Source organism: Saccostrea cucullata, unplaced genomic scaffold (genome assembly GCF_032062105.1).
Source record: "Saccostrea cucullata isolate Sc308-1 unplaced genomic scaffold, CSIRO_AGI_Scuc_v1 ctg4875, whole genome shotgun sequence".
In the NCBI taxonomy this organism is placed as follows: Eukaryota; Metazoa; Mollusca; class Bivalvia; order Ostreida; family Ostreidae; genus Saccostrea; species Saccostrea cuccullata.
Window position 1 is genome coordinate 6802 of NW_026930697.1, and position 13348 is coordinate 20149.

Consider the following 13348-nt stretch of genomic DNA (forward strand, 5'->3'; position numbering starts at 1 on the left):
GAGGGAATAATCAATTAATAGACAATTGCAAACCAACCCTGTCGAGACTTTGACAGTAACAATGTTATACACTGTATATCTTATGTAAAATTAAAATTGTCAGGCTGGATAAAATCACACTTGATTAAACTGAAAATAAGAGAAATTGTCCTAAATTACAGCAAAATACGTCTGTTATTAATGTTTGTAGTCCGGATATCGTGTAACATCTCACTTTATTACATGATTGAATAATTTCCATATCTCTGATTGGCTGAGATCCAACTATGTTAGAAAAATACTACGTTGTATTGATCTGAACGTGACGTTCCAGGTCAATACAAGGATTTATTTCCTCTAGATTGATCTAAAAATAGATTTGGAAATTCCAAATTGATACAAATTGTTTTGGAAAGCTATTTAAACGACTGTGATTTTTTTCAGGTAAGAGGAGATGCAGGGACCCCTCTCCAACACTTTTACTGAACAACGTGCTTTTTTTTTTTTTTACTTTTTGGCAGTTAATTTTCCCTGATAATACACCTTCTATTCAAAATCTATCCTATAAAAAGACTGATTTTATATTTTTTTCATGGCAACTAAAATTGATTTTAAAAAACCATTTCAAATTGATACGACTGGTAATGTTTATACACATTTTAATTCTGTTTCTCTCTTGTATTTGGCTAGGATTTAATTAAATGCAAGTTAACAAGTAATGAGCTGTATCATTTTATCAGTGAATCATGTAATAAAACAATTATTGCTGGGGGGGGGGGGTTCGGTCAATACAATGATTTAGCCATCTTCGAAGTACAATATTCACCTCGCCTTTCGGGCTCGGTGAATATTGTACTCCTCAGATGGTTAAATCATTGTATTGACCTCAAAATACAGCAATAATTGTGTAGTATTACATGGTCAGTAACTCAGGTTCTGTGAGCATCGAACTGACAAAATATACCCTGTCCAATATGAGTATAGTTACAAAGTCCATGTTTTGCTGACCCTAAAAATAAACGAAAAAACACTAAACACAAAGGCAATATGTTATAAGAATTCTGTGAACATTTCTTTAAATGTGATATAAGGGATTGCAACTAAGAAAGTGGAACCCTCTAATACTATAGAAAGTATTCGAATGTCTTTGGGAATTTACTTTCAAATTGGGAAAAGTCAAAAATCACACTATCATAAAGTCCGATTTTTTTTATTCAGGGTTTTAGCAAATGTAGATAAGTACCGCCCCCCCCCCGTACTATTTAGTAGTGTAGGAGGTAAATGAGGATTACATCAGGAATGAGTATACCTTTACAAAACTCGAAGAAAATTTAAAAAGAAATAATAATTAAAAGATGTTTGTTTTTAAAAATGATCTTACGATTCTCATGATAAATTTTAGCTGTTTGTGTCACCAAAAATGCACAATTCTTTTCTTCGCTACAATGTAGGAACAATATCAATTTAATTTTTTTTACATCATTAAACAAGAATTTAAAAATCTGCAGACAAATGGATACATTACTTATAGTTCTGAAAAGGTTACACATTTTGATTATGGGAGTTTTTTTTCACAGGCACTTGTTTCGGAAATACATTTTTAACCAATAGTACAATAAGAACACAAGGTATATAACTCCGATTTACACTGAATGCCCCCTCTCGCAGAATTGCATTCAGTTACACGTTCATAGGAAATACACTGATAAACTGCTTATATCTGTCTTCTACGGTAATTTATCAACTCGGCAATATGTGGCATCCTTGTCTTTGTTTTCTTTAACCACCATAAACAGCGTCAAAACTCTGCTCGCCGAGTGGAAAGTCGAATTGGCATCCATGAAAAGGTATGTGCTAAATTCGGGCAAAGAAGAAAATTTAGAAATGAAAGGGTTTAAAAATCTAATTCCAGTGTTTAAATATTGCAGTGAGTAAGTAGAACTTGTTAACGTCCGATTTTCCTTGAAAAGAATACGATGTTTATCCGACGTAATTTTAGAAACAGATTTTTAGCCAATCAAAATCTCTGCCCGATATTAGCACTTACTGTGTCATGGATGCCAATACGACATTTCCTCTCGGCGAGTAGAGTTTTGACGCTGTTTACGGAGAGACATACATGTATGGTTGTGTAGATAATTTTTCGTAGAAGACAATAGTAGTAAAGAGTTTTTTAGTGAATTTCCTCTGAAAGTGTAAAGGAGTGCGTTTCTGAGGAGGGGTACTGAGAGTAATTCGGAGTTAGATACTGCAGTACCTTGTGCTATTATTATACTATGGGTTAAAAATTTATTACCGAAACAAGTGCCTGTGTTTTGTCTAAGGAATTCGGAGAAAAGAGTTTAGCACCACAACACTGACACTTAAGAGTCAATTGAATGAACTACTTCACTTGTTCTTTCGTTCAAATATTTTGAAATGAAAAAATGAATTTTTAAAATAGAAATTTATAGGAAAGAAAAATCTACGAAGTGGATAACTTGAATTTAAAAATAGCACAGCAGGAAAAAAGTTCTAGAGCGCACGCTCGATACATAACATGAAAATCTCTCTAAGAGTTAATTTGATAATTGACTTCGTACATGAAAGGAAACACAGAATATCTACGTGTGCTGGCTTTCAAAATTTCATGTATGTTTCGTGTCATTTCTTTTATCAGGCTTATAAAGCTAATAATTAATATCTCAATATCCTACTCTAATCTCTGGAATGATCATAAAAATTGGTCAAATGCTAATGAACTTCTTTAGCATCCCTACATTGCTTGACCTATCAGTGTGTTGATTTAAGAGGAATATCGTGTAGTATAGGTCCTTTCCTCCTGAAGTTATGATACATTTACATAAAGATATTTCTATAACATTTTTTTTTTCATTTTTGACCCGTATTTTAGAACAGCTTTTAGGATCAGTCAGTATAATTATTTTAAATCAGTAATTTAGTGGTTAAATAAGAGGTCCTTTTTGCAAGTAACTAAAAACTAACATTAAAATTTAATTTTGCAAAACAACTTTTTTTTCTCTTTTTAATAATTCAATAAATTGGATTTAAAAAATTGTAATTCAGTAATTCAGAAAACTTAATGAATGGTGCATTGCATTATTATTAAGCAATTCATTTTTATGCAATAATTTACTTTACAAGACGTCATTTTGGAGATTTAATTTTTAGAGGAATTTCCTTATTAATTCATATTTTGGACTGTATTCATACCTAAAGTTTATAAGGATAAGGATATAAGGTTTATAAGGATAAGGTTTATAAGGATAAGGATATGAGGTTTATAAGGATAAGGTTTATAAGGATAAGGATATAAGGTTTATAAGGAGTTATGTTATAACGATTAATAAAATATATATTGTATTATGTAGGTCGTGGCCACAATCGCCAAATCAAAAATAAACGATTTTAAGAAGTTATATTTGTCTTCATCGTCTTTAATAATGAAAATAAATGAAAACTAAACAGTTAAAGTACCGAATCATATCGGAAAATTAAATTCAAAACAAAATTTTTAAAATACATACATATACATTTTTACTAGAGATTGATATTTTAGATTAAAGTAACCATAATCCATTATAGTAATTATACGATCAGGATTGAGTACAATCTCGGAAAACTTAAGTTGTCTCTGAGCTTTTACAAGAAATTTCAACGAAATTCCCAGCAACGAGTCATCCACAGTGGGAGCAAGTATTTTAAAATACTTCACAGCATTTTTATATAAATACAACGATTATGTATTTTTGAGGACTTTTTTGTTCTCTTAATTGGTATTGTTTCGATGGAATTTTGAGCTTAATAACGTATACATAATTAATAAATGAAATATATTATAATATACGAACAAAAGAAATTCTTTAGCTGAAATGAGTGGAGTTTTATTCAGAGTAAAATATTTTGGCTATCAATATGAACTTAATCGAATCTAAAAATTACTTGATGCATGAGCACAGTATAAGTCGGTCTAGAATAATCTAGCATTCTGTTTTGTCATTCAATTTTTTCCATTACTAAAAAACTATGATTCCATTCCACGTTTTGTTTCAATAATATACTTTTTACTTGTCAACATGAAACAACAATTTTTTTTCTCTAATGAGTCTGAGTTCATTTGCAATCAAATGACAGAACAACTTATTTCTGTGAAAAAGGTCATTTATCCAAGGACTAGAATAATCTAGCATTATGATTTATATATATTATAATCATTTCGTGTTTTTTTTTTCTTTCGTATCTCGTTTAAATTATTCTTAGTGTGTTATATCTCAGTTTCTTTTCCTCTTCAGAAAGAATCGAGTTCTTATTCGTGTCCTTTTTCTAATGAAAAAATCCACAGAGGGATGTTCAATCCAGCTTAATGGAAACCTTGGGCTACTGACAGTCATCTCAGAGTTTCCATTTAATGCTTCATTTAGCAGATATCTCGGTGAAATTTTCAAATCACGCTCGATAGAGGATCTTGACCACAGTGACAGTCATTCGATCGATGGCTATTATTTATCCTACGGCTTTTTATGTTTTTGGATTTTCCATATCATTTATGTACCCTTTTTGTCCCAAAAAACTACCTTTTGGCTAAGAATGCTGTAAAACAGGTTCACAAAAATATTTATATCATTACATAATTACAATATTGAAAAGGTTTTTCCCTTTTATTGGTAAATGAAATACGAGGTGATTTTCATGATATTATTAAGAATAAAACCATGTTTCATTAAAATCAGTTGTATTTTATAAAGTATTTTAAATTCAAGCAATATTGGACACGCAAATTGTAAATAAATTTCTTGGTACAAAGTGGTGTGTTCCACCAAGAATCCTCGTAAACACTTCATATGTAATGTTTAAAAATATACCTTTTTCTAATAAAAGTCACGATATTCAATTACCTTATGTCTTCAATTTAAAAATATTTTAATTGTTTGCAATATCATTTAATGTACTTCAAATATCTGGTCTGAGTAATTTGATTTTGCTTTCATTCCGTATTATATTCTTTGAGATGTTTAGAAAACTATTAAATCATTAAACATTTTCTATCAATGTAATGAAAGATATTTAAGAGATATGGAGATAACGAACAGTATTCAATATCAAAGTCTATAAAACAATACAAAATAGGAGCAGAGCAAACACGCCCCTCCAAAACATCACAGGTGGGATCAGGTGCCATGGAGGAGTGAGCATCCCCTGCCGACCGGTCACACTCGCCATGTGCTCCTTGTCAGGATCGGGAAATAACGGAAAACGGTCGTCAATTCAGTGTATAAATAATGGACTAACAATTAGTATGAAAAACGTCAGCCAACATTTGACTCAATGATAAATTGTATTTGCTCACAAGGTCATGGTATCGACCATAGAACTTACGAAATGATGACTTTAAACGAGACTGCTAATATTCTTGTTTCATCAACTTGTTTATCAATAATTCACCTCGTTTTTACAATTGTTTATACGTAGAACATGCTCTAACGTATCGAATCAACTGAGATATGTAAACTCCGTATGCAGGTGATGAAGGTATATTGCTGCATAGGTAAGGGAAGTTGACGATGGAAAAGTTAAAGCCATCACGTTTATCATAGAGCTTGATGGTTAGATAAAATATGTTTAGGCTGATCTTATCTAGAGTGTTCATTAATAGCTTGCGAATGCAATTGATGATTTCTAACCAATTTTGATACTGCAAAAAATATGAAAAGAAACAAAATTGACTATGTCTTATGATGATTGAATATTTTTTTTTAAATCAAGATTAAAATTATCAAACTAAACAAATGCTTTCGCGTTGATAATCAAACATGGTTTGGTACATATTGAAATATCGTATAACAGGTTTCATACAAAGTGTGATATATTTAGGAAATCCCAAAAAAAGTCAAAGCACTTTTTTTCTCTATTTTCCGATGCAGAAGATTGTGTGGAAGGGTGGTGAGGGGAAATATCAATCAGCAGGCTTATTAAATAGAGAAACCAATCTTGTCAGGACATTGCCAGTAATTAAGTTCTCTGGCAGCCTATTCACAATAAAACCGCCAGAATGGCCAATAACGCTTTCTATCCGATTCCCCATCGGTCAGATCTGGTTTGTATGAAAATAAAATAGATGATCTAGACACCAGCACATATAGGACGTATCATATCCAGGATAGAGAGTTATAGATCCTTTAATTAGTGGAAAATATCGCATAGATTAAAAAATACAGAGATATATTGCATGATTTGGGCTTAAGCATAACATACATTGAAAATCCTCTATAACTCAAACAGAAGATTGAAGCTGTTGATGAAGCCTCAAAATATTCCTGATTTGCTCAATTTCATTGCGAGTTAAATGAGTGGAGTCTTTTCTAAATTAGATTTTATTCTGTAAATTAAGATGTTTTATAGTAATTGTTAATGAGATTAATTCCAGTATTTCTAGTTTGAAATCATGTTCATACATACCTGGTAAATACCATATATTAATTATAGTGTGTTTGCTTCTCTATTCAAAATGACGAAAACATGCAACTACGAAAAGGCAACAAAAATTATAATTATATTTTATCCAGTTAAGTGTGTGATATTTATTTTCCTTTTTGTAATCATCTGATTGATTGGGATACATCCTGTAAGTAAAATTAACATTAAACCCATTGCTGAAATGACTAATTCCAGTACTTGAATTGTACTTGTTTAAGGCCAACTTTTATTTCCACATCTGTTCCCATCCCATCAGAAATTAATTATTGTGCCGGAAACAAACTCTTAAATAATCCAGATTACAAGACTTATTGAAAATATTCTACTTAAAACTTAACTAATTTGATAATATACCACCACCCAAATAAGTTGCACATAATGTCTTCAAGGGTTGAGGAAAAAGGTATTCATCTGCAGATTTTATTTATTTTAAAATTCCCTAATGTAAAAATAGAGGTACTGATCCTGATCAGTAATCAAGCTCAAACATTCAATACAATATATCGAGAGCAGAACGAACGAAGACATCAGAGGTTGGATCAGGTACCAATGACGAGTTAACATTCCCTTCCACCAGTCACATCCGCTATATGATCTGTGTTGTAATCGAGAAAGCGAAAAAAATCCGAATATAATTCAGTGTTCTAATAAAATGACCTTACAACAAACTTTAAGATAAAAAACGTCAATGAGCTTCGACTCAATGCTTAGTAGGTCATTGTATCGACCAAATAACTTATAAAATGATGTCTGTTGTTATCCTTGTTTCATAAATTTGTTTGTAAGTAACTTGTATCATTTTGAATATTGTTCGATTGTAGAACATGTTCTTTCTAATCGAATAAAATGAGAGACATAAACCATACATGCAGTGATAAGGGTATACTGCTACATATGGAATGGAAGTTGACCTGAAAAGTTAACGTCATCACGATTATTTAAAGTTTTATTGTTAGATCACCCTTACTTCCTTTTCTACTAAAATATCCAAATATAAAACTTTGGTGTCAGACTCTGTAGTATGTTTTATTTCAAAATCACTGGGATTTATCGAGTCAACTATTGGTTGGAATTCACATCAATTTATAATTGATTTTTTGATATAAACCATGACTATACTTTGTTTCCACAAAACTCTCTGAGTGAGATATCAATGTTCATATATATGTCTATCTCAGGATAATTTACGTGACAAGAGGGTATAAGTAGTGTTACGTTAGGAATAATATCAAAGTATAAGTACCTCTTCATTCATTTATAAATATATAGCAGAAATCCCATAAGACATGAAGTACTCGTACATTGCTTCCAAGATGCATAAAGATAAAAAGAAAACGACAATCTGCTCATAAGATGACCAATATTTTTCTTGTATGTTGCAAGGAAAGGAATATTTTACTAAATAAATAGAATATAAATTTATTCTGAGAAATTGCATTATAACTTGCATCATTATTTTGTAGGAATTTTCGCTCATAATTAAAAAATGTGTGAGATATGTGGACATTTCATTTCCTTTATAACGTTATTTACTGTATTAATGAGAATAGTTGGTTAAGAGGAATAACTCTCACTGTTAATCGGACAATCCGCTACTCACCCGAAAATTTTGTTCTTAGAATCCCAGAAAACTTGTTTTACCAAATATATTTTATAAAAAAAAAAAAGCATCATTGTTTTTCTTTTTAGCTAAATTAACACTTAAGGAATGAATTAAATAGCAACCCAAATTATACTGTATAACCTTGGTTGGGGCAGTTTTATAAAAAAGCGTAAACTGCTCCAACCCAGGTTATAGCAGTATAATTTGGGTTGTTATTTAATTCATTCCTTATAATTTAATTTTCAATCATTAAGAATATAAAACAAGACAATTTCTCTCTTTAAAACGTCTTCAAATTGTTCATATTTTAAACGACGTCAAGCGGATTGATGCGATTTTGACGTAAGACATTGTGACGTAAACAAACCAGATTATTTAAGGAATGACTCTAATTCTTGGCCATATTATCGAGTATAATCTGGTTTGGGTCAGTTTACGCTTTTTACAGTTGAACCAAACCAGATTATACTCGATAATATGGTCAAGAATTAAATTCATTCCTTATAATTTAATTTTAAAACAATTAAACAACTTTTGATGTAAAATTGTGTTGCTTTTTATAAGTTCAAATTTACCGCGCAATAATACAACCGTAGTAACGGAAGTGATTTGAAGCGAGGGGAGGTAATAACTGATACAAAGATCTAGCAGCCATGGTGTTTGTTTACATGAGGTAAGAACGAGTAATTTTTTTAAAGTTGAAGGTACATTTATTAAATTTGGAATTTTCCATGGATTCCGAGGACTTGAAATGAGGGGATTGCATGGATATGATGATTAAGCTGGTCGTCAAGGGGGTGTGTCCCCATACCAAACCAGATTATACAAAATGTTTTGCGTTCCTTTTTGGAATTCAACCAATGAGAGGCGAGAATACAAACAAAATTAAATTATATACTGATTAATTTTTTATCCAATCAAATGAAGCGTTACAACCAAAATTAATTATTTCAAAAGGTCTTCCAAATGAAAACAAAAGGGTAAAATGTTTAAATTATAAAGATAGGGCCACATTCTGATTTGGAATGTATTCAAATAAATCACTTCTTGCAGTACATGTAGTTCTTTATTCTGCCTTTATATAAGGTGTTGAATCCGCTAACAATGTTGTTTCTGTAATAATGAAATTCGGACAATTCAGAAAAAAAACTTTAGTATCCTTAAATTAGAGTTGAAATCATCGCGATATCACAAAAAGTTACATATTGCACTAAGTTTGTCTCCATCTTTAGCTATTTTGATTGGTGACCTGACAAAATATTTTTTAACACTTAGGACATTTGCATCACTATATGATATAATTACTCTATACTTAAATAACCAGCGTTATATTAAGTATTTTTGTCTAAATGATTTTGATATCTCAGTGAATTGTATAGATGTCTTCCGCTCTTATAAAAGTTAAATTGCCAATCACAATCACAAGCATCTTTTCAGTGTCAACTTTAGAGCACTTGTGTGTAAAATCTGACTAATTTAAATCATCCAAATGGTTTGTAAATTTACAAGTTCAATTTTTATTGAAAAATCAGCTGTCTATGATGCCAAAACCCCGGACTTTAATTTATCATGTGGAGAGTTTGTATAATGCATTGAGAAAATGTACGTTTTACTGTTTTTGATTTTGACAACATATTGTGATTTAAAATTTTCTAAAACTTACCTGGAATTTTTTTTATATTTACTTCAGATTTACACTACTTCCTGATTATATTGTTCTACAACCACCCGAAGGTTCTCCTTGATTATTGTTAATATCTTAGCGAGGAGTAAAGAAAGAGACTTGGTAGAATATTTAAGAATCCTCTTTGTATCTTTGTTTTAGATAATTTTTATGAAGTAAAGAAAACCAATATATGTATGGTACTTCAATTTCATTCATTTTGATTGGTGGGGGATATCAAATGTATTTAAAATTGACATAATTATTATTTGAAAAATTCCTCCATATATAGAAAGCGAGCTAGATAAATAAGTTTGGTAACCAATTGCAGAATGAAATTCCATTTTATCTGAACTATACGTTCATAATAATAATAATCCTTACAAACACAGAATATGTTTCAAGAATTGTAATTATAAAGCCTAAGGAATAGCAAATAGGAAAGTTTATAGATAGAACGCACATTGTAAAGCCCCATGGAACAATATCAGACTCACAGTAAGAAAAGCAAAGAAAGAACACCAAAAAGAAAAGGAAGAGTAATGCAGAACCGGATATGAAGATATGAAGTGAGATCTAGAATCGTCAAGAAGTGGAAACAGGAAGTGGGAGAAAATAGAGGGCGGAAGTAAAATTCTTTATGTATTCTTATGCTTACAGGCAAGCTCACCGCAGCTTGTTTTTGCTACTTTTGTATAAGTCAAATAAAACACTTTCATAGAGATGAATAATGTCATTTATTAAAATGACGGTATAAATGTGAACAATTTAAGAAACAAGAAGGGGATCAGATTCACAAGCTTTGATTAGCAGTTACGTAAAATATCATAATGTCTGATCCCCCAAAACTGACTAGAAAAAAGTATCTGTAAGACAAGACAATCAAAACATCATATGAAAAAGTTAGCAAAAAGATGGCACATCAAAACAAAATAGGCCTTACTAAAATTAATCCTCCCGGAAACCCCCAACTAAGTTATCGCATTCAATACATAAATACAATTATTATTCTAAAAATTGTTGTTGTTTATTCTACATGGGATCAGGTGCCTAAATAGCAAAGAAAGTTGAAAGTTATTTCAAGATATAGTGTATGTATAATTTTACTGTTTTAAAAAGTAGGTTAAAAAATCTATTTTTGCATGCCATGAAGGAAGGATTTTGATCAAGGATTTTCAAGAGGATGTCGGTTGAATATAAATCAATTTTCTCAATTTCCGGTTTCAAGTTTTGAGAAATTTATTTGAAATAGTTGTACGTACTTTTAAATATATTTAAATATGTATCGGTACTAGGTTCCTTCCTCCATCACACTAATTTTAAACACGGTCGAAACTAGGAAGAAGTCGATCCATGTCTTTTAATTTAATTTAGAAAGTTACCGTGAATGGCAGCTTCAACAAGTGGATAACGTGTTCAAAATTTTTCTCAACTGGGATTCAAGGTAAGAATCATATTTGATATACTGATAAGTGAAAAATGCATATCTTATTTTGCATTTATTCAAATGGTAAAAGCACCAAACGGAAATGTAACAAAGATTGTTTCCCTGGTCGGCAAGACTCACATTTATGACCAAGTTAGTTTAGGAATCTAGAACATATACAATATTTGTACGTGTCTCTCTTTCAATATTTAGATTTCCAATGTCTTTGTCCGAGATAAAATTACAAATTGTAAATGTACTTTATTTCCCCATCAATGGATTGGCGCGGTTCCAAAAAAAACACGTGCAGGGCGGAACAAACAGCTATACAGAAGCAGAGCTTGGAGCACGTGGATTGGCGGAATCAAAGCATGTAAATATAAGGAATAACTGTCAGATTTTTTCAATTTCATGAAGATGATCAATCGATTGGCTTGCGTGATAATTTCATGCATAAACGCCGAAGGCGTTTATGCAAATTATCATGCAACCCAATTGATTGATCACATCATGAACCGAAAAATAAGACAGTTATTCCTTAAATATATATTTTCTTATTAATACTGTCCTAAGGATATATAGATCAATGACATTGTCATGCAACCCAATTGATTGATCACATCATGAACCGAAAAATAAGACAGTTATTCCTTAAATATATATTTTCTTATTAATACTGTCCTAAGGATATATAGATCAATGACATTGTCAAAGAAAAAATATCATTAAAATAAAGAAGTGCATGTGAAAGTTTAATTAAGCATTGAACTCATATTTTTGGCTGTCTTCGGTCCTATAACACACCTGGCCGTGCCGACAAATTGAATACCGCGCGTTAGCGTTCAAAACTAACGTGGTTAATAGACGTAAGAGCCGTTTGTGACGTCAGATGACGTTAAGTGACGTTGCAAAGTTAAATTACGCAAACAAACATTGCGATTAAAAAAGTGACAAATTAATTCTTAACGCACATTACGTTAAGTTCTACATTAATTTTTCAGGGTTGTAGTTTTTCATTAAATTGAAATAAAACATTTTACATTTTGGTGTTTCTAGAGTATTGAAAATGCATATAGTTCCCACTGTGTATTCTAACGCGCGCGGTGACAAGGTTTCGCGTGTGTTATAGAAATTTGAACGACGTGGATTTCTAATGGATTTAAGGAAAATTATACTGAATGTAAATATTACTTTTATAGACTATTCAAGTAAAATGGATATCCCAGCTTTTACTGTGTTTTGACATTTAGTTTTTTTTAATTACATACTTTACTAATTCCAAATTACAATTTTTTCTCAGAGGCTTCCTGGAAAATCTTACCATTCTTAAAGCCGACTTCCTTTAACCTACCTCTTTTAATAATCGACAAGATAAAATTATATCGTTATACAAATTCTAAACGTACCAGATGTAACATGTATTTTGTTGCAATACGCAAAATATATCTATGAATCAACCTTACAATATTATTTAATTTCAATTTTTTTTTGCAGATAACGGTTTACTAATGAAAACCAGCATTATATCAAACGGTGCAATGACAAGGAAGAAGACCGAGGAGATTATAGTGTTTATATGCCTTGTTGTCGCCGGCATATCACCTGCAGGTATATGCGGAACAAAATATATTTGGGACCACTCGAGCTGATATTTTTTCAAATCTTTATTTCCCAGATCCTATTCGTTAAGAATTTTTATATAAACAAATAACCTGGCAGCTACCAGGGATGGGGCCCTGACTAAGCTCCATTACAAGTATAATATATAATATTGAAAATACATATAGTATTTCGCAGAATGCTTAGATAATATATTCAATCAAAGACATAAAGATCATTCACTTTTAAAACTAACAATTTCTGATTAGTTTTTTGAAAAATTTAGTGGTATTTTACAACATTGTATTGATATGCAATATATGTACACTGTAATAGTTTTCTTTCATGATATCTAGAAAAAAGATAAATCTCAGAGTCTCTCATTTTACCTCCTTTCATATGTCCTCGGGCTGATATGACAAATTATATGGATTTTTATATTTTTCTGTGTACACCAAAGATGAAGATAACAAACTTTGATCAATCGCATATATCAGGTTTTAAAATAGAATCAAGAATAGGGAAAACACAACCCTCCTCGAAACATTCGAGGTTACATCAGATGCCCAGGTGGATTAAGCATACCCCTCGATGAATCACTCAC

The 13348-nt window shown here is 31.1% G+C and overlaps 1 long non-coding RNA gene across 1 annotated transcript; it reads left to right on the forward strand.

The window, feature by feature from the left end:
• The first annotated feature begins 10817 nt into the window (after positions 1 to 10817).
• Positions 10818 to 12856, forward strand: LOC134229655 (uncharacterized). Its single transcript, XR_009984216.1, has 3 exons — positions 10818 to 10904; positions 11015 to 11163; positions 12640 to 12856. It is a non-coding gene; the product is annotated as an uncharacterized LOC134229655 (long non-coding RNA).
• Positions 12857 to 13348: the final 492 nt, after the last annotated feature.